The following is a 23,320-nucleotide window of genomic DNA, read 5'->3' as shown; positions in this document are numbered from 1 at the left end:
CTCAGGTCACGATCCCACAGTCCTGGGATGGACCCCCGTGTTGGGCTCCCTGCTCAGCGGGGAGACTGCTTCCCCCTCTGCCTCTCACCCCGCTTGTGCTCTCTCTCTCAAATAAATAAAATCTTTAAAAAAAAATTATTTATAAAAAAAAAGTACAGATCCCTGGATTCTACTTAGGGATTCTGATTCAGCACCTCTAGACTGGGCCTAGGTATCTATATTTCTTTTTCTAATACCTTCCTGGCTTATGTACACAACCAGTTTGGAGCACCACCAAGTTACTAGTGACTTGGGGAAGAGGTAACTTTATAAGACAAGCAGAGGTAGGAGCCTCATGACCTGGCAAATGCCTGTGCGTGGGGAGAAGGAAGAAGACGGAGTGAAAAACAACAACCAGGTTTTAACCCTGAGTGACTCCAAAAGTGATAGTGAAATTAGCGTAAATAGGAAAGTGAAAAGGAGTACTTCCTTCTTGATTTCTTCTTCCAGATACTGTACCAAATGCCACCCCTATGAATATTACCAAAGAGCTCCTTATGTAGAAAAATTACTAATAAGAATGTTAGATTACAATAAAATAATGAATAAAGAGATGTGTGAATATATTCTCAGGCTGGAGAACTAGTATATATGCACAAGCTAAACAATCCACTTTTGACCATTTATGAAGTTGTATTAGAAAAATACGCATAGAGCATTCCAAAACTGAACGTGAATAATCTACTAGTAGAGAATTCCTGGTTTTCTTTCAATCAAGTGTCTTAATTTCTCAAATGTAAAAGAGCAAAATTCAAATATACAATACCTCTTACGCTTAATATACCTGAACACAAAAGTGCAAAAAAACTCACAATATCTACAACTCTTCATAAGGCTTATATTCTTACTAAAATATTGCTGTTCACACAGTTCAATTTCTATTAACAGTACAGCCTGATGACTCATTTTGTACATTTATAGTCTAATGAGGATTTTTAGATCTGCAATACCTGTAATGACAAATAGCTCCTTCACATTAAAACACCTATTTTGGGGGGAAACAGTTCTATAACAATATTGAATTTTTTATTTTTTAAAATTAAGGTATAATTTGGGGTGCCTGGGTGGCTCAGTCATTAAGTGTCTGCCTTCTGCTCAGGTCATGATCCCAGAGTCCTGGGATCAAGCCCTGCATTGGGCTCCCTGCTCAGCCGGAAGTCTGCTTCTCCCTCTCCCACTCCGCCTGCTTGTGTTCCCTCTCCTGCTGTGTCTCTCTCTCTGTCAAATAAATAAATCTTTAAAAATAAATAGATAAAATTAAGGTATAATTTATATGAGGTAATTTTTAGTCTTCTCAGTGCAAAATTCTGTAAATTTTGACAAACATATAGTCATATAACCACAAGCAAATAAAAGAAATTTCATCACTCCTCAAGTTCCCCACAAACTCATTTGAAGTCAGATCCTAATCTCCCCCAAACCTCTGGCAACGACTGATCTCTTTCCTCTCTATTTTTCCCCTCTCCAGATTGCCATATAAATCAGGGAGGACAGCATTTTGAATTTGGCTTCTTTCATTTAGCTTAATGCATATAAGATTCATCCATTTTCTTGCATCTTATGAGTTTGTTCCTTTTCATTGCTCATAATATTCTATTATATGGATGTACCACAGTTAATTTATCCAAATATTGATATTTAACCATTTACCAATAACTTTATTTGAAGAAGATGGTTTCATGACTATTAAATTATTCTATTTATCAAAAAGGGAAAAATTATATAAATTCCCTTTTGCCTTGAATTCTTTAGTATTTGACTATATATTAGGTATAGTTAGTACAAAAACTATATTTTTTATATAACTGAAAAAAGTAGATATCTATTCTCTCTTTAATTGTGGGTATACATTTGAAGCAGACATTATAATTTGAAGGGTTTTCTTTATCTAGAATGGGAATAACAACATATACTATTATTTTTGCTGATAACACCAGATAATGTTTTGTTTAAACTTCTGAAGGTAAATGCTATATGAAGGCCTTAATCAACCCAGATCTCTGAAATGGCTCACTTCCCATTGCAACCCTGTTAATCTTTTAGCCCATGGAGGCAACAGGTGGGTTAGCAAATAGCTAACAGAAGGACAACTGTTGTCCTTCAGGATCAGTGCCAATGGAAAAAAGTGCCCTGAAATACAGATCTCAGGCCTGACATGATGAAAATCTAATGCCACAGCTGTTGTCTCTCACAAACTGTCACTCATCATGGTTTTTTTTTTTAATGTTTTTTAATTGAAGTACAATTGACATATACACCATTGTATTAATTTCAGGGGCATAGCATAATGGTTCAATATTTGTATATATTATAAAATGATCACTACAATAGGTCTAGTTATCATCTGTCACCATAGTTACATGTTTTTTTTCTTATGATGAGAACCTTCTAGATTTATTCAGCAACTTTCAAGTATGCAATACATTACTGACTATAGTCACAATGCTGTACATTACATCCTCGTGACTTATTTATCAACTAGAAGTTGGTACCTCATGATCCCCTTACCCAATTCGCTCATACCCGTTCCCATCTATGAAGTTTGTTTTTTTTGCTTTATTATGTTCCACATATAAGTGAAATCATATGGTACTGGTCTTTCTCTGACTTATTTCACCTGACATGATACACTCAGGGTCCATCCATGTTGTCACAAATGGCAGAATTTCATTCTTCTTTACGACAGGGTAGTATTCCACTATATATATGTGCACCACATCTTTTTATCCATTCATCCATTGACAGACACTTGGGTTGTTTCTAAATATTGACTATTGCAAATAATGCTACAATGAACAAAGGGGTGCACATATTTTATTGAATTGGTGTTTTTGTTTTTATTTTTGGATAAATACCCAGAAGTGGAATTACTTGATCATATGGTAGTTCTATTTTTAGTATTTCAAGGAACCTCCATATTGTATTCTATAGCAGCTGCAACACTTTACATTTCCATCAAGAGTGCACAAGGGTTCTCTTTTCTCTACATCCTTGCCAACACTTGTTATTTCTTGTCTTTTTAATAATAGCCATTTTGACAGGTGTAATGTGTATCTCATTATGGTTCTGATTTGCATTTCTCTGATCAAGAGTGATGTTAAGCATCTTTTCATATGCTTGTCAGCCATCTTCTTCTTTGGAAAAATGTCTACTCAGATCCTCTACCCATTTTTTAATCAGCCTGTTTGTTTTTTGGTAAGGATATTAACCCTGTATCGGATATGTAATTTGCAAATATCTTCTCTCACTTAGTAGGTAGCCTTTTCATTTTGTTGATAGTTCCCTTTGCTGTGCAGAGGCTTTCTAGTTTGATGTAGTGCCATTTGTTTATTTTTGCTTTTGTTTCTTTTGCCGTTGGAGTCAGGTCCCAAAAATCATCACCAAGACCAATGTCAAGAACTTACCCCCTATATTTCTTCTAGGAGTTTCATGGTTTCAGGTCTCACATTTAAGTCTTTGATCTATTTTGAGTTAATTTTTGTGTATGGTGTTAGTGATGTAGTTTTATTCTTTTGCATGTGGTTGTCCAGTTTTCCCAACACCATTTATTGAAGAAACTGTCCTTTCCCATGGAACATTCTTGCCTCCTTTGTTATAAATTAATTGACCACATATGCATGGGTTTATTTTGGGGCTCTTTATTCTGTTCCAATGATTCATGTGTCTGTTTTTATGCCAATACCATGCTGTTTTGATTACTACAGCTTTATAACATAATTTGAAATCAGGGTGCATGATGCCTCTTTGTTATTTTTGTCACAATTGCTTTGGCTATTTGCAATACTTTGTGTTTCCGTACACATTTTAGAATTTAGGATTTTTTGTTCTAGTTCTGTGAAAAATGTTGGTATTTTGATAGGGATTTTGTTTAAACTGCAGATTGCTTTGAGTAATATGGGCATTTTAACAATATTAATTCTTCTAATCCATGAGCATGGAGTATGTTTCTGTTTGTCTTTTTTAATTTCTTTCATCAATGTCTTAGTATTCAGTGTACAGGTCTTTCACCTCTTTGATTAAATTTATTCCTAGGTATTTTATTCTTTTTTAATGCAATTATAAATGGGATTATTTTCTTAGCTTCTCTTTTTTAAAAACTTCTTTATTTTTATTTAAATTCAATTAACATATGATGAATTATTGGTTTCAGAGGTAGAGGTCAGTGATCCATCAGTCCTTATATAACACCCAGTGCTTATTACATCACACGCCCTCCTTAATGCCCATCACCCAGTTACCCCAACCCTCCACCCCTCTCCCCTCCAGAAACCCTCAGTTTGTTTCCTATGCTTAAGAGTCTCTTATGGGGGATGCCTGGGTGGCTCTGTCAGTTAAGCATCTGCCTTTGGCTCAGGTCATGATCCCAGGGTCCTGGAATCGAGTCCCGCATCAGGCTCTCTGCTCCACGGGAAGCCTGCTTCTCCCTCTCCCTCTGCCTGCTGCTCCCCCTGCTTGTGCTCTCTCTCTCTCCCTGACAAATAAAAATCTTAAAAAAAAAAAAAAAAGTCTCTTATGGTTTGTTTCCCTCTCTGGTTTCATCGTTTTATTTTTTCCTCTCTTCCCCTATGATCCTCTGTTTTGTTTCTGAAATCCCACATATCAGCAAGACTTAATTTCTCTGATAGTTTGTTAGTATATAAAAATGCAACAGGTTTTGTATATTGATTTTGTACCCTGAACTTAACTGAATTGATTTATTACTTTTAACCAGAGTTTTGGTGGAGTCTGTAAGGTTTTCAATAAAATCGTGTTGTTCATGAATAGTGACAGTTTTACTTTTTCCTTTCCAATTTGGATGTCTTTTATTTCTTTTCCTGCTTAACTGCTCTGGTTAGGACTTCCAGTACTATGTTGCGTATCCCTGTCTTGTTCTGATCTTAAAAGCTTTTAGGGATGCCTTGGTGGCTCAGTTGGTTAAGCTTCTGACTCTTGACTTTGGCTCAGGTCGTGATCTTGGGGTCCTGGGATTGAGCCCCACATTGAGCTCCGCAGTGAGCGCAGAGTCTGCTTGTCCTCCCTCCCCCAACTTGTGCTCTAAAATAAATAAATAAAATCTTAAAAGAAAAGCTTTTAGCTTTCCACTACTGAGTGTTAGCTGTGGTCTCCTCATATAGGGCCTCTACTGTGCTGAGGTATGCTCCATCTATACCTTTGTGAAGTTTTTTTTTTTTAATCTAAAAGTATGAATTTTGTCAACTACTTTTTCTGCATCTGAGATCATTTTTATTCCTTCACATTTTTAATGTGGTGTATCACAGTTACTGATGTGCAGATTGTGAACCATTCTAGCATCTCTGGAATAAATCACACTCAATTGTGGTGAATGATTCTTTCACTGTAATGTTGAATTCAGTTTGCTTGTATTTTGTTGAAGATTTTTTCATCTATGTTCATCAAGAACACTGGTCTGTAGTTTTCTTTTCTGTAGTGTCTTTGACGGGTTTTGGCATGAGCGTAATGCTGGCCTTGTAAAGTAGAAGAATTGGTATTAAAATTTTGGAATGTTTGGTGTCATGAGTGAAGCTGTCTCTTCCTGGACTTCAGTTTGTTGGGAGGTTTTTAATTACTGATTCAATCTTGTGGCTGTTTTGTAATTCTTCTTTGTTCCTTTCTTCCCTTGTGCCTTGATGACTTTATGTAATATTATACTCAGATTCCTTTATCTTTTATGTGTCTACTGTAGGTTTTCTCTTTGTGGCATCATGAAGCTCACATATAACAGCCTATTTGTATAACCATCTATTTTAAGATGATACAAGTTAAGTCTGAACACATTTTAAAACTCTGCATTTTTACTGCCCCCACCCCCAATTTTGTGTTTGATGTCACATTTTACATCTTTTTATTCTGTATATCCCTTAAGTATTTATTGTAGTTATAGTTTTTACTATTTTAGCCTTCATACTAGCTTTTTAAATGATTAATCCACTATCTTTTCTATATATTTACATTTATCAGTGAGATTTTTACTTTCATATGTCTTCTTATTGCAAATTAGTGCCCTTTCCTTCCAGCTTAAACAATTCCCTTTAACATTTGTTGTAAGGCTGGCTTAGTGGTGACGAACTCCTTTAGCTTTTTCTTGTCTGGGAAACTCTATCTCTCCTTCAGTTCTGAATGATAACCTTGCTGGGTAAAGTATTCTTGGTTGGAATTTTTTCCTTTCAGCACCTAAATATATCATGCCACTCCCTTTGGACCTTAAAAAGTTTCTGCTAAGAAATTTGCTGACAGCCTTATGGGGAGGGAAGAGGTTCCCTTGTATATAACAAGTTGTTTTTCTCTTGCTGCTTTTAATCACTCATCATGTTTTAATTTCATAGTTTTGATTTAATCTTTTCTAAATACAGCACTGGATAAATACAGAACCAGATAACAAGAGTCCCCAGCAAAGGAGCCAGACTGGTATTAGCATCACCCCCTTTCACCACCTCCCCAGTCCTCTGAGTTTTATTTTTTGGGGATGATGGCATCTCTAGGACACTACTTTATGTTCATGAGGGCCAGAGCTTCTGCACTAGCTCATAAGCTTTACAGAAATCACAGAGTTTTGATTTCATGGTGACTTCTTAATCTTTCTTATCATACTAACCAGGATGCTTTTACCAGACATTTTGAGTTGTAACACATAGTGGAGTTGGGTCTAAAGAAAACCATCAGATTTTTCAATGGTGTGCCCTAAGATTTCACCCTTCTCTAAGATTTTTAATTTAAAAAAACTATTTTCAGGCATGGGTTACATTCTTTTTCTTAAGAAGCCACCTTTTAAAAAACTCTAGGGGTGCCTGGATGGCTCAGTTGGTTGAGTGTCCTACTTTTGGTTTCAACTCAGGTAATGACCTCAGGATCATGGGATCGAGCCCCACATCAGGCTCGGCACAGAGTCGCTTGATATTCTCTCCCTCTCCCTCTGCCCCTTCCTTTGCTCGTGCTCTCTAAAATAAATAAATAAAATCTTTGAAAAATGCTATATTGAATTATAGCTTTATATATAATAAAATGTACCCATTCTAAGTGTACAATCTTAACAAATGTATATACTTAGTGAATATCCCAACACCTTCCCCCGAACCAAAGCCTCCCTAATGCCCTTTTTTAGTCAGTTCTCCCTCTACTCCCAAACTCAGGCAACTGCTCTTTCTATCATGATAGATTAGTTTCACTTTTCCAAGAATATTCTGTAAACAGTATATATTCTTTTGGGGTCTGGCTTTTTTATTTAGTGTAAACCTTTTGAGGTTCATCAATGTTGTTGTATGTATCTATAACTAGTTCTTTCTTTCCTCCTGAGTAGTATTCCATTTTATGGATATAACACCACTTGTTGATCCATTTGCCTATTGATGGACATTTGGATAGTATCCATACAGGGGCTGTTATGAGTAAAGCTGCCATGGATATTTCTGAATAAATTTCTGTGCAGTATTCATTTCTCCTAGGAAAATATCTAAAAGCAAATGCCTGGGTTGTATGATAAAGTATGTGTTTAGCTTTTAAGAAACTACAAGCTACTTTCCAGAATGGTTGTATCATTTTGAATTCCCACCAGTAATACAGCTGACCCTTGAACAATGTGGGCTTAAAGGCCCCAACCCCAAATGGAGTTGAAAATCTGAGTATAACTTTGACCCCCCCCCCGCCGAAAAACTTAACTACTAATAGCCTATGGTTGACCAGATTCCTTACCAATAACATAAAGAGTCAACTAATACATATTTTATATGGGTTACATACTATAATCTTTTAATAGAGAAAAGATTAAGAAAATCATAAGAGAAAATATATTTATAGTACTACATTATACTTACAAAAAAAAATCCATGTATGAGTGGACTCACATAGTTCAAACCCATGTTGTTCAATGGTCAACTGTATAATATATTCATTGAACATAAGTGCTATCGAGAAAAGTAATAAAAAAAAATAAAAAGGCAAGTAGGTTTTGCTATTTACAGAAGATGGTAAGAAAAGGTTTCCTAAAAAGAAGACATTTGAGCCAAAGCCTGAAGGAAGTAAAGGAGAATGACATGAAAATATCTGGGAGAACAACATTCAGAAGGCAAAAAGAACAGCACATGCAAAAGGGTATTCATTCCTTGGTGAGTTTGAGGAATTTCAAAGAGGCCAAGGGATCTGCAATAGAATGAGAGAGAGGGAAAACAGGAGAAGGGCTCGGAAAGGTAGGGAGTTCAGCTCACGTAGGGCCTTATAGGCCAATGAACTTTGGAAGGAATGAAATGGGAAGTCACTGGAGGATTTTGAGCATTAAAGGGACACAATTTATCTTATTATTTTAGAAGAATCACTTTGATGTGGGAAACAGACTATAGGAAGCAAGCATGAAAGTAGGCAGACCAGTTAGAACATTATCATAATTGCCCAGATAGAAGACTAGACCAGTATGGTGGCAGTGAAGCTGAGCTGGCAATGTGGCCAATGGACGAAAGAGTCCTGGTGAAAGAGGAGTCAAACCTAATTAGGTCAATCTAATTACAAATCCATACTTCCTTTAAGCACAAGAAAAAGAAGAAAAAGGGAGAAAAAAAGAATACAGTTTGTGTGGTTAAAAACTGGCAAGAAACTAAGTTGAAACTCATGGTCACTGGCAAAGCCAAACTGTTTTAATCACCCAAAATAGCCTCAATCTAAATAGCTCAATGTGTCTGCCTGAAATAAATTTAATGTTATGGAAAAAAATGTAATATACCGATTATAATGCCAATTATGAACACTTCAGAATTTGGGGCATATAAAAATACTTCTCTCAAGGTTTGGAAAATAAGAGTAAAGTAAAACAAGAACCACAGCAATCCTATGAAATGAGATGAACAACTATTAATCCTACTATTCCATAGTTTATAAATTTTAAGTCCAGATAAAGATATGGCCCCTTTGGGCCAAATCGAATGCACTGGGGACTAGGATCAGTCTGCTGATTCTACGTCTGGCCCAGATACTCTTTGATCAATTGCTGATGCTTACTCAGGACTGTCAATCTTTTCTGCCTATTTTAATTGAAGATATCAAATACCAATACCTTTAATACTCAAGATATACATCCTAAAACACCTGAAGACGACTCTAAGATATCCTACAAGGTGTTCGCAGTTTTCATAGCCCACCAAATGATAGCTCAACAAAGCAGAAAGAACTTAGAAGAACCACTTTCTAAGAAAACTTGATGATATTTATTGGCTACCCTAAATATTTTGAAATATCTCATGCTGCTTTAACTGTGTGGACTTCCTTTCCCTGTATTTTTCTTTTTTATTTTTTTTCCCAAAGATTTTATTTATCCATTTCACAGAGAGAGACAGTGAGAGAGGGAACACAAGCAGGGGGAGTGGCAGAGGGAGAAGCAGATTTCCCGCTGAGCTGGGAGCCTGACGCAGGGCTCGATCCCAGGACCCCAGGATCACAACCTGAGCCAAAGGCAGAGGCTTAACAACTGAGCCACCCAGGTGCCCCCCCCATGTATTTATCAATAGCAAAATCTGTTCAAATGTACGTGTGTGTTGCAGGTACGGGGTTGAAAGGGATGGTTTCCAAATTCACAAAGAAAGAATATCTGTAAACACATTTAAACAAAGCAGGTTTAGGAACTGTAATTTTTACTTCTCTGATGCTGACCATATGATAATTACATTTCCCCTAAAATAAAAAAATAAAAATAAAAGAGAGGGCTATAGAATTTAACTCTACCAAACATTTGGGTTCTGTGGATTATTTTATTACACTGTAAATATTTCGCATATGTCTGGAGCAAGCACCAGTAATTAGGCCATAATGGTAACTTGTCACTCTTAAACACAACAGCTGTGTGTATTTGGAAAGATTAAAAACTAGATTGTTCAGTAATTCTGGGAGCCTTGTTTACCAAGCTAAGATGGCTAGCAAGACTCTTACTGTTTACTTGATATGATGTACTTGTTATTTTATTAAATATTTAAGACTGCATAGTTTAAAATTTTATATAGAAAGCTTTTTACCTAATTTTGAAGAGAATTAAAGGAGTATTTCTAAGGCTCTAATTTTAATTTAATTCTTTATAGTGCCCAATAACATGCCACATACAATTTGGTGCGTGATTTCTTTTTGTCATCAATCATGACCCATTACATCTATACACACACATATTTTAGTATTAAAATTTACTTTCTTGGTTATTCCCTGTAATTGTTCAGGAAGTAGTATTTCTGTTTTATAGACAAAGGTATAAATATTCAAGCATGCTACACAAGCTAGAAATCACATGAGAGTAGAATGAGTAGCAGAACATGATTAATTTTGTATTTACAGATCAGTGAACCTCAAACATCTTCGTTTCTGGGCTGTTTTTCTGGTGAGATGTTTGCTGTGTTTCCTGATGGAGAGACTCCAAATGCACATTTTATACTAATATAAGTTGAGAGCAGAATAAATTGTTAGTGAGAATGATCACCTCTTCCAAATAAAATCCAGGATTCAAAAACAAACATAACTGAGATTCATTTAATTCTGGAACATCAGGAGTAAACTGATAAAATAATAAACAAAATAAAGTTTGTTAGTGACTTTTCTGATTTTTGTGGTTCACTGTACATCATATTCATTTTGCTAAACAACTTTGGAAAACTTACTAACCAGCAGAAATGTAAAGTACAGATCGTACTCATTGAAGTAACATAAATTAACATTACCCAGATAGTAAATTTTAATAAAACCCATTTTAAATTGGAACAGATAAGCCCATTTGGAAGCTGCTGTCAATTACTCAACCAGCAAGGGCACTGAACATCTATTTTATGTTCATCAGTGGTCTAGGCTGATGAAGAGATATGAGAGAGAAAATGAAATGTTCTTTGCTTTCAAAGGATTTATAATCTAGTTCTTAGTGACAATTTTGTTTCGCGATGGTGGATAAAAGCTTTAGATGTTCCTTGATATCCTTCTTAAGAGAACCAAAATCTGTCAGAATCACATGACTTTTTGTGAAATACCATGTATACACTGAAAATATTTGCTGTAAACAGCATCCTTATTGTATTGTATTCAGCGAGTGAACATTCCATATACCTGTTTGAAACACCTCAGTGTGGAAGAAGCCTTGACCAACTATGTGAGAACTTCTTCATCCTCAGAAAAGAAAAATAATATTGGTTCTGCCTCCTGGTGCTGGCAAGGAACACAAGATAATGAATATGCAAGTGCACACCGAAGATTTCCAGGTCACTTCTGAACAGATTTCCAAACCATCAAAGAGCCAAGCATTTAAATGAAGCAATTAAGCTTTAGGAAAACAACATAAAAATAAAATTTGACTAAAAAAATAAAATTTGAGTAACTATTCAACCTTATTGGGCATTCTGCCCAATCATCTTCCTATTTTCTACCCAGTCTAAACTGCTTTCTCTTGATGTTTTGGTTTTATTTTTTTAAGATTTTATTTTTAAGTAATCTCTACACCCAATGAGCCAAAGGCAGATGCTTAACCGACTAAGCCACCCCAGACGTCCCTTAGCAGAGATAATTTCATAAATTCTATAAAACTGAATTTATATTGTTGTGATGTACTTGAAAGTTGCACTTTTGAATTAGTAATTATCAAGGTAAATAAACTAATATTTTTATCATTAAAAACAGGATACGATCTGTAAGGAAAATACAGTGTTTAGAGCTTGCTCGTTGTTTATATGGCCATGAAAAGCAATTTACTAAACACAGAGAAAAAGATTTTGGTGAAAAGAGATATAAAAATAGAGTAGCCTACATTAGTGAAACAATCTTCTATTGAATTCAAAATATGGAGAAATTATGTGCAGAATAATCCAGTTTTAGGACCTAGAAAGTAGGAGGAGAGCTTTTTCTGAATCAGTTTAAAAACTGCATAAACTGCTATTAAAGTTAATAACAGATGAGTAAAATAATGAGGGCCAAACAGGAGTTTCCGTGGTTTGCCTAAATCTGCTCAATCTTAACCATTTTAAAAGTTCTCTATCTTGGGCGCCTGGGTGGCTCAGTTGGTTAAGCAACTGCCTTCGGCTCAGGTCATGATCCTGGAGTCCCAGGATCGAGTCCCGCATCAGGCTCCCTGCTCAGCAGGGAGTCTGCTTCTCCCTCTGACCCTCTTCCCTCTCATGCTCTCTCTCTACCATTCTCTCTCTCTTTCTCTCAATAAATAAATAAAAATCTTAAAAAAACTATAAAAAATAAATAAAAGATCTCTATCTTCAGATATTTCATATAAACCTTACTATAGCTTTAGAGTACTTGCTGTAATAGCTAAAATAATGACAAATGAAGATTAGACTTCTAGGTAAAATTAAAGGTCAAGGGATGCCTGGGTGGCTCAGTGGGTTAAGTGTCTGCCTTTGGCTCAGGTCATGATCCCAGGGACCTAGGATCTAGTCCTGCATCCGGCTCCTTGCTCAGCAGGAAGCCTGCTTCTCCCTCTGCCCCTCCCCCAGCTTGTGCTCTCTCTCGCTCTCTCTCTCTCTCTCTCTAATAAATCTTCAAAAAAAAATTTTTTTAAAAAGGCCAAAATACTTGTACTCGTGTTTGCTTCCTTTCTATAATCTTATCAAAATGAGAAAAAAGTGATTTTAAAAGAATTCATAAGAACAAAGAGGGCAGAAGAGAAGGCAATACAAGAAAATTTTAGAAAGTGAAAAGCAGACACAGGAGTATTAACTACCTATTAAAACTTTAGAAAGCAGCTGTGGGAAAAGTCAAGAAACTAATTTACATTTCAGATTTCCTAAAGCTTCCAAATTGCTGGCAATGGGTACTTTTGAACTGTGAGGCCATCAGCAGAAGAATGAGGGAAACGTGTTTATAGGGTGCAATTAGACACCTCCCCACCCCAGAGCTCTTCCCCTACTCTGTATGATGGATCTGTTGTGCAGGTAGATAGATAATGGCAGGTTTATTCTAGAGAGGAGCTTCATAACCAAGGACACTAGGCAAAATCAAAGCTTGGCGTGCCATGCTAAAAACAGTGGAATTCAGTGAACTTGAACATACGGAACTCTAAGAGCAGCTGTCTTGTCTTTCTGCACTTGGTTCCTATAATGCCTGCTTCTAGCCTCTACCTCCTAGGCCTAGGAATGCTGAAGTCCTCTCTGGGGAGTCTGATCCAAGAAAACCTAAAAATCCTGATATTAGGGTTCCTTCGATGAAACAGACCACCCAAATCACCAACCAAGGGCAAAGCCCTCAATCAACATACTACACCTACACCTAGATGTACCCAGAGCTTCCCATAGATGTCTAATCCCCCCACTCTTAGAAAGCCAAGGTCATTGGGTATCTGAGGAGAGCCTCTGTGTGAAAGACAAAGATGGAAACAAGCAGATAGAAGCAACACTGAAGAGATGAACATGGCGGGGGGAGAAAATGGAAACACTACCTTTGATATCCCAAAGAGACTACAGAGTATACTGTGTCCATAGCATTAGAACAGCATGATTATCTATCATCTATCTAAAGAGAATAAAAAAAGAGCTCCTAAAAATTTAAAATATGAGAGTAGAAATTTTTTGAAAAAATAATAAAGGGCAGAAAAATAAATAGCTAAGTTAAGGGGTGCCTGGGTAGGTCAGGTGGTTAAGCACCCGACTCTTGGTTTCAGCTGGAGCAGCATCAGACTCCATGCTAAGCATGGAGTCTGCTTAAGATTCTGTCTCCCACTCCCTTTGCCTCTGCCCTGCCCCCCTTTTGTGCGTGCATGCTCTCTCTCTAGAATAAATAAACCCATCTTTAAAAAAATAGTTAAGCTGAGGAAATCTGTCTGAAAGTAGAACAAAAAGACAATGAGAGGATAACAAGACAAAAAAGATTTAAAAATCAGAGGACTAGAGGAACAGTCCAGGAGGCTCCACATCTGAGTAATTGTAGAAAGGGAGATAAGAGGAAATGGAAAGAAAAAAATAATCAAATAAGTAAATCAAGAACATTTGCATTAAAAGATATGAGTTTCAGGGCACCTGGGTGGCTCAGTCATTAAGCGCCTGCCTTCAGCTCAGGTCATGATCTCAGGTTTCTGCGATAGAGCCCTGCATCGGGCTCCCTGCTCGGTGGGAAGCCTGCTTCTCCCTCTCCCACTCCCCCTGCTTGTGTTCCCTTTCTCACTGTGTCTCTCTCTCTCTCAAATAAATAAAATCTTAAAAAAAAAAAAAAACAAGGTAAGAGTTTCTACATTAAAAGGGTCTGCCAAGTGCCCAGAGCAAAGCTTTCTAAATATTTCAGTGTTTTTTGGGGGGGGCTGGATGGAAGGATAATTTCGGGCCACATTTTTGGATAATATATTGCTGCTTTTTGAGTTTGCAGAATTAGGCATTATCTACTGACTTCCTAACATGGCAGATGTAGATTTAGTACTGCTTCACCATTACCCCTTCATATCTATCACTCTTCTCATCCTCACATCCACCTTGTATAATTATTGGTTAAATCAATATTCAATATTTACATTGTTATGACAATGTAAAAACTATTCACAGTTGAACCATGTAATATTTTATAATTTTTTCTCTTTCCTGCATAACCTTTTGTTTTCCTTAATCTTTCTTTACTTGCAAAATTGCGAAGTTCATGAAAGAGAGATTCAGTCATTAAGAAACAGTCCTCTCCTCTGATCTGCTGTCCTTGCTTCTGAGTTACCCTCATTCTCAGCCAAGCACCCCGAGCAAGCAGGCTCTAAGCAGCTCTACCTCAAACTAGCAATGTAGAAAAACCTCAGCAGATAAAGGGAATCTTTTTCGCAACGGCTGCAGTAAGAGAATCAATCTCTTACTCAAGAGGATGTGCTACCCTCTCTGTTCTCCTGAGTCATCACTTTAGCTAGGGGTAGAGTCAAGTTTTATCTGAGCCTCAAGGCTTGAGATTAAGGCAAAGAGTCTCAGCAAACAAAGAAAACAGGCTGAGAAAAATTTTAATGTATTTTACTTTTACATCTGTAACGAAAGCATAGTTCAAACCAAGTCCTAGAATTTTACAGGCTAGAAAGAACAAGAATAAGTGATGCCTCTGGGTTGAGGAAACATTATATAAACCAACTTTTCAAAGTTTAAAATTGTCCAGGGGATAATAGCATTATGATTTTAGAGCTAGTTGAGGGATTTTATACTGATACTCAAAAAGCAGAAATGAATATATTAATCAAAATTAAGACAAAATGAATTTATGGCATCTTTTAATATCACAAACATGTTTTATTTTTGTTTTTAAGTAGGCTCCATGCCCAGTGTGGAGCCCAATGCAGGGCCTGAACCGACGACCCTGAGATCAAGAGTCGGATCTAAGCGACTCTGAGCCATCCAGGTGCCCCACAAACATGTTTTTATTCCGTTCAGCTGATCTTTTAAATGTTGCATTTAATATTATTTTTGATGAGTACTGTGACCTACACAACCTATTAAGTGAGGCAACCAGTGACTTTATGTATTAGTACTTAAGCTACTCTACCACTGTGTGAGACTTTAGCCAAACAATTTTGGTCAATCTCTCTCTCTCTTTTTTTCTTTTAGGGGCAGAGGGAAACGGAGAGAGAGAATCTTAAGCAGGCTACAGGCCCAGGGCAGAGCCTGACCTGGGCTCACTCTCACAACGCTGAGAGCATGACCTGAGCCAAAATCAAAGAGTTGGACACTCAACCGACTGAGCCATCCAGGTGCCCCACAAACAATTTTGGTTTCTAAGGAGGCAAGGCCGTCTTCATTTTTCCTTTGGTTTTTTTGGGGGGGGGTAATATGTATCTTTTAGCAAATTAAAAGTCCTTAGCTGTACGTCAAATTCTTTGCACTATAATAGGATCAAGAGTGTTAACCGAAAAAAAAAAAAAAAAGTACCAGCAGAATTTCAAAAGTAATGAACAGGAGCTTGCTTCAGCAGCAGATACTAAAATTGGAACAATACAGAGAAGATTAGCATGGCCCCTGCACAAGGATGATACACAAATTCATGAAATGTTCTCCATATAAATAAAAATATATATAAATAAAATGAACAGATCCGTAGTTCAGATATCCTCTTAGTAGTGCTTTCCACCAATCCTTAGTGTTGCCATATTTATATTTGTTTTATGATTCTCTCTGCAGTGTGGCTATATTTACATCTAAGCTTACAACTAAAAATGTTCATTATGCATTTATTTATCAGTGTTAAGAGGACTATGATGGCCACTTTTAGTTTATGACAATATGACCTTGCCATTTGCAAATAATGATAATGACAATAGTTAACAGTAATTCTCACAAAAGGTCTACGAGTTAGACACTATCATTATTCCCAGTGTACTGATGAGGACACTGAAAAAGAAGACAGAAACTTACTCAAGGCAATACTACTAGAGGGTAAGAGGCCAGCTGGTCTGAATCCAAAGCCTACACAAGGTAGTAAACTCTAAGACAGCATCTATGGGGATGTGATAGCCCACCTACTTCTAATAATACCTGAAAAAGAAAGACACCACGATGCATTTGGTACAGCATACGTAACAGGTCAAGAGGTCTATAACTTGACAAAAAAGGTCACGTCACGTTGTGCTGGTTTGTAAGTGGAAGAGACGACTCCTTGAGTCCATCTGCTTAGTACTGTGAGTATAAAAATGGTAAAATAAGTTGGTAGGGATAAGAGCCCCCCTGGGGAGAATACTTCTTACAAATCTGTAGGAAGAGAATGTTCTATTATGTGCTGTCACTCATTCTCTTCTGCCGTACCACGTTCCCTCCCAACCAACATTTACTCTTTAAAAAGTCTTCTTAAAATATTTTATCATAATATGCATGAAGTACACAAAAGGCACAGAGAATAACAGAACATGCATGTACCCATCGTTCAACTCCTAAGTTCTAACATTTTGCCCTACTGGCTACTTTTTTGGGTTGTTTAAATTCTGTGATAGGTTAGAGTTTAAATAGTATATAGAACATACCTGTATGGCTTAAAGAATAAAATGCATACTTAGATAATCTCCAGCAAACCTGAAAAATAAAGCATTACTCCTACCTTAACAGCCCCTCTGTGTCTGCCTCTCTAATGTCGATAGTTTGACTGAATACAGAGTTCTAAGTTGAAATAACTTTACCACAGAATTTTGAAGGCACTGTTCCATCCCTGTTTGGCGTCTAGGATTGCTGCTCAGACATCTGATGCCATTCTGCTTCTCTAGCCTTTGTGTGTTAACCTGCTTTTCAACCCTCTATGGAAGCTCTTTGCCCCTGGTGTTTTGAAATTTTACAATGATGCATCTTGTTGTGGGTTTATTTTTATCCGTGTGTTGAGCACTCTGTGAGCCTTTCCAATCTGGAAATTCCTGAACTTCTGCTCTATGAAATACTATTATATTACTTTTTTTGCTGTTTGTCTACATTCCCTACTTGAATTTTGGATATGATGGGATGGTGTCTTAACTTTCTTTTATTTTCTATTTTTTTATCTCTTCGCCCTTTTGCTCTACTTTCTGGGAGATTTTCTTAACTCTGCCTTTAAGTCTCTCTAATATATGTCATGTTTATAATTTTCAGTGGCTCCTGTGAGATAATATATTGGTCTCTGCTTCTGGTTCCTGGCACAGAAGTGCTTAGGAAACTTAGAAGAGCACCAGGAGCATCTTTTGTTCTAATGAGGTGACTCTAGGGAGGCTGCTGGATGGGGGTTGGTCGCCAGAGAGACCAAGCCATTAGAAGCTTGGAATTTTCAGCCCCACCACTTTCCTAGAGACGGGAGGGAAGCTGGAAATGGAATTAATAATTGATCATGCCTACATGAGGAAGCCTCCATAAAATCCCAATAATATGGGGGTTCAGAGCACTTCCCCGTTGGTGAATACATCCACACTAGGAGAGTGGCATACCCCAAAATTACACAGGGACAGAAGCTCTTGCCCTCAAAACCCTCCCAGAACTCCTCCTACGTATCTCTTCATCTATATCCTTTATCATATCCTTTAATACACTGGTAAACGTAATAAGTATTTCCCTGAGTTCCAGAAGCTGCTCTAGCAAATTAATCAAACTTGAGGGGAAATCATGGGAACCTCTGATTTGTAGCCAAATCTGACCAAAATTGTGGGTAACTTGGGGACGCCTATTTGTGATTAGCATCTGAAGTGGGGGTCAGTCTTGTGGGACTGAGACTGTATCCTGTTGGATCTGATAGTATCTCCAGGTAGATAGTGTCAGAATGGAGTTAAATTGCAGAACACCCAACTGGTGTCATGGAGAATTGTTCGGTTTGGGGGAAATTCGGCACCCATCTAGTGACCAGAAGTCTCAGAAGTGACACAGAGAGGTGCTCTGTGTGAGTAGTATAGGAGAAAGGCTCAGGAGGGGAAAACTGGTGGTTTTTCTTACACAGCTCCTTTTTCCTGTCCTTTTAATAAAGCATCTTATTTTTTTACAGCTGCACTATGTTCTTTATCACTCTGAATATATAAAATAACTTAAACACATATTTTTCTCTTCTTCGTGTGGTCTGTTTTCTTAAGAATGCTTTTTTCTGTTTCTTTGTTTAAGTTCTGTTTCTGATATTCCTCAATACCTCATAGTGATCCCTGGCTGCTAGCTCTCATTTAAGAGGTGTTAGCGGTGTTAAACAAAAAACGTTTGGAGCTCCATGTCCATGCAGGGGGCTTACTGACCACAAGTTTACTTCAAGGTGTTTTGGTTAAACCATTTCACTGGGGGAACCGCTGGTATCTGTGCGTATGGGTGCTTGTGAGAAACTGGAAAATCCCCCAGGACAGATTCTTCCTTTCTCCTTCCCTGCCAGTCAAACCTGATTGCTAATATTTCAGAGCCAACAGGCTGGTAGAGGAATGGTGGTATCTGCATAGCTACTATGTAAACATTTCATTTAATTGGTTAGGTTTTCATTGCTCAGCTATGCCCAGAGACCTCTAGTCAAGAAACTCTGTGTTCTGTCCTCTGGAGGATACACCTCCAGTGCTCTGCTGAAGAAGAAAAACGGCAATCCGCTGGCTATATGAGTTACAAGGCTTTGGGTATCTTCCTAATTCTTCAACATTGAGTCAATCCTCCTTTTTTAGGCCCAACTTTATTCCAACTTCCAAAATTATCAGATACTGCCAGTGCCGGGCTGTTTGTGGGTTCTGAGGTATATCCTGGGTTGCTTTTTCTACTTTCTCTACTGTCATTTTAAAGTAGGAAGCTTCCTGAGTTCTGCTAAGTCCATCTAGTTTCAGATTCCTAGTCAGACTTCTCATTCTTTTTGTTCTTGTTAAAAAAAAAAAAAACCTTTATTTTTGTTCTTGATGTTCTGCAGTTTAACTATGACAAGTTTAGGGATGGATTTCACTTATCTTGCTTGGAGATCCTTATGTACCTCAGTGTGAAGATTTGTATCTTTTACAGTACTAGCATACTTTCAGCTACACTTAAATATATTTATATCTTCTACTAGCAGTTTTAATGTACATATCACTGTGCAGAATTCTGGACAATTTTTTTAATCATCTAGCTTATTCACCCTTCAGCTGTGTCTATAAACTGCTTTTAAATTGTATGTAGAGTTTCTTTCTTTTTTTTTTTTTAAAGATTTATTTATTTGACAGAGAGAGAGATAGCGAGAGCAAGAACACAAGCAGGGGAGCAGGAGAGGGGGAGGTAGGCTTCCCGCTGAGCAGGGAGCCCGAGGCGGGGCTTGATCCCAGGACCCTGGGATCATGACCTGAGCCGAAGGCAGACCCTTACCATCTGAGCCACCCAGGCGCCCTGTATGTAGAGTTTCTAATTTTAATTATTATATATCTTATTTCTAGAATTTCTGTTTAGTTCTTTAAAAAGAATTTCTTTTAAACATATTGAACATGCTTGTTATCATATACTCCATAGCCTATAATTTCAACATCTATGACCTTTCATTTTTGTTGTGGTGATGATACTCCGTTTTCTTGTTTTTGTTTCTCCTACTCGTAGTGGCTTGTTTTGTACTATGTTCTGAGATTTTTCATTCTGTACTCCTGTTTCTTGGAAATGTATTTGTGAAAACTCTTTGAGACTTGGATTTAAAACATCTGCATTCTTCCATCCATTCTACCCAGGACACTGCCAATCCAGGACCACATTAATGTAAATTTTTAGTTTGGGCATTTTGAGCCATATACAGAGTATCAATTCTGACCCTAAACTCGGGTTGACAGCTACCCTGAGGTTAAATATCATCAGGACTTCCTACCCTCATCCAGAGTTAGTGCAAAGGGAGCCAAGTTTCTTGACTATTTCCTTTTTTCTTAAGTTATCCCACTGAGAGATTTTTGCTGTTGTTGAGGAAGGGTGTTAAGTAAGAATTTCTATACCAAATGGGTCCTCAAGTTTATCTGTTATCACTTATATTAAGCCATTAAATCTGAAGCTGTAGACCCTCTAGAATTAGATCATAGTCGGCCATGCACTTCCCCCCCAGAGTGGAGGAAATTAACCAACACCTTGTTCTGCAACATGGCCCTCTTCCATAGTTCACATTATCGTGAATCAGATCACATGAGTTGTAAGCAAACCAGGGACTCTCTCTAACCTTAACAAGCTTTATCTCAAAAAGACATATAAAACATCTAAACACCCACAAAAATACACAAAAAATTACATTTAAATTTAAATGTATGAATACTTATTAAGCATAAAGGAGAGAAAGATGGAGCTGACTGGTGGGAAAGGAATCCTATAGCATGAGGTGAACATACACAGGCAACTACGGCAGTGTACCCAGCCTGGCTGTCCTCATTTACCCCTCAGCTGCACGCTGACAAAACATTCACTTCCCGTTTGGCAGCTGGAACATTTTTAGCAGCCGTGGAGTCCAGACATGCACACATTTAGCTCCTCAATGCTGCTCCTGATTGACAGTCCCTAAAATGGAATCTCTGGAAATTTGGTCATTTAGAGTCTAAAGCAAAGTGTATTGTTCCCTTTTCCAGCCAATGTTATTCAGCTGCATTCCTCTACCATACAGCCTTAAAATTGCATGGTGCTCAGCATGGATTTTTCCACCTAGTGAGAAAATCCTGACTCTAATGTTAATCTCTTTCTCAATGACCCCAAGTGGTAGGGAACAGGATCACCATCTTTGGAGACATAGCACTGTAGTTAGCTGCTACAGAAAACCACCTTACAGAGAAGTTGAGCTTATTACAGGAAAAGAGGGGCATCAGTTTTTTGTTTTTCTTCCCTTTGCCTGCTGCAAGTTAGCAGAGAAACACAAATTTGTAGGTGTGGATCTCTTGGCCACTGTGCTTGACACATACCCCACAAAATCACCCAAACTCTCTTCCTGTTCTCCTTCCCTAGCACACTTTTCTACCTCCCATTCCAATTCTAGTGTGTTTGTGTGTACAATTTGAAAAGGTATCATTTACATGAAAATGCAAAAGGCCATTGTAAGACATGGAGAAAAGGTAAGAGTTCTACTAGAAATCAAATACAATGTAAGAAGTGGGAACTTACAAAACATCAATATTTATGAAGATAAAAAGAGAACATTAATGGACATTTCATATTATATGCTAAATTTGGGGAAAGGCTCTAGAAAATAGGATATGAAATATATGCGGTTTTCCAGGAAGTGCTTACAAAATGCTTTGAATTTATAGTGTAAAAAAAAAAAACTGCATTTCAGTTCTAACTAGTCACATGTTCCAAGGTTACTTTCTTTCCCTGTGTAAAATGGGGATAATTCTAATAATCCTAGAATCACTAAACATCTTTAAAATGAAAGGTATCATTATTACTATTAAGCTCAGATCCTTTGAAGTAAGACCAATAAGAGTTCTAAACTAGTGACTATGATGAAAAATTCTGGGTAATTTGTGAGAAAATCATCTAAAAATTTTGGGGGTGATGGGCCAATATAATTAAATGAAGAACTTTTTTCTATTTTTCAGATAATTTTACAGGGGATGTATAGATGGAAATAACATATTAAAGCCTGCCTAAAAATGTGATGGAACACTACAGATATTGGGTTTTGGTCTACCTCTGATTCATAGTTCAAATAATTAATAGTTTAAATGAAAATATCTTGTATATTTCTGGTAAGGGTGATAATGGCTTAACAAATGTTTTCTGAATAGTTTCTTCATTGCCAGCTCAGCATATGTGACATGCTGCTATCAGCGATGCTTACTCAAAGCCCACACTCAAGCATTTCTTCTCTCTCACGCATGTACAGGGGCCACAAATTGAAGGTCATGCATACCTGTGCAATGACAAAAAATTGTGTGATTTCATGCGTAATTTACAAGCATGAAATGGAAATTTAATGTATTATGTAATATTTTGTAAGTTTAAAATGTTAGTATTTCTGCTAACACTTGTTACTGGTGATTTTGTATTTAATTTCAAAATAGCTCAGTTTGAGTTATCCTCAAGACAAACACACTTTGTCCTTCAACAATGAAAACAACTAATGTCATTATAATTAAATAATGCTATGTTTATAATACTTTTTATGTTAATCATGTGCTGGCCAGCTGATAGTCAACTGGCCAGTATATCTGTGCAGGGATGCCAAGAACAAAATTCATAAAGCCTTTACCTCTCAGTGAAAAATAATAGGGTTTTTGTTTGTTTGTTTGTTTTATCAGTTAAGAATGGATGGGGGAGTAGAATTTAAACATCAGGACTCTTTAATTCAAATAAGTCTTTAGTTCTTTCCTTTGAGGTATAAAATTATCATTAATAACCATTACTGTTGATACTAAGGAAGACTACATCTTGGCAGTTGTCTTGTTTATAAACTAGATTCCAGATTCACATATCTTATGTCCAATATTCTCAACTATAACCCAAAAAGCTGCCTGAAACAGTTAAACAAAAGAGTTTTAATAGGTCAAATTCTATGTGCCTTCCAGTGGATACAGAGGTGTGTTTTGTCAGTGGATGCTAGAGAGCTGGCACAACCTGACTCATGAGAACCAACCATGAGCATGTCTTCGTAACTCCACTTTCAATGATGTCATATTGATAGTTCAAAATCAGCTATGGTAGGAGTACTTATACCACAGAAATGGGAATACACTGTAAATTGGGTCTTTTTACCCAGAAGAGCCAGTTATTAAACCTTTTCCAGAATATCACTATTTAGGGCCAAGGGCGGGGGGGTGGAGGAAACACGGATGGTAGAAAGGCAATGGAATTTGGAAATGGAGTTCAGAGTTTGCTAGTCAAATTTAGAATTGGAAAATATTACTCAAAGTGTCATGTATTTGAAGAGTATTTTCATCTTTTGTGAGATCAATTAGTTTGGGAAATTTGGAAGCAGCCTACTAGGAATTTTAAGTTACAGA

At 37.2% G+C, this 23,320-nt stretch overlaps 1 non-coding gene across 1 annotated transcript; it reads left to right on the top strand.

Moving 5' to 3' along the window:
• Positions 1 to 15,895: 15,895 nt before the first annotated feature.
• LOC112820561 (U6 spliceosomal RNA) lies at positions 15,896 to 15,998 on the top strand. The gene has a single exon (XR_003207194.1). It is a non-coding gene; the product is annotated as a U6 spliceosomal RNA (small nuclear RNA).
• The last annotated feature ends 7,322 nt before the right edge of the window (positions 15,999 to 23,320 follow it).

This window comes from Callorhinus ursinus, unplaced genomic scaffold, assembly GCF_003265705.2.
Source record: "Callorhinus ursinus isolate GAN/ISIS: 27379988/994484 unplaced genomic scaffold, GSC_fseal_2.0 scaffold3, whole genome shotgun sequence".
NCBI lineage: Eukaryota > Metazoa > Chordata > Mammalia > Carnivora > Otariidae > Callorhinus > Callorhinus ursinus.
Note: the sequence above shows the minus strand (reverse complement) of the source record. Positions and strands in the feature narration are given on the sequence as shown.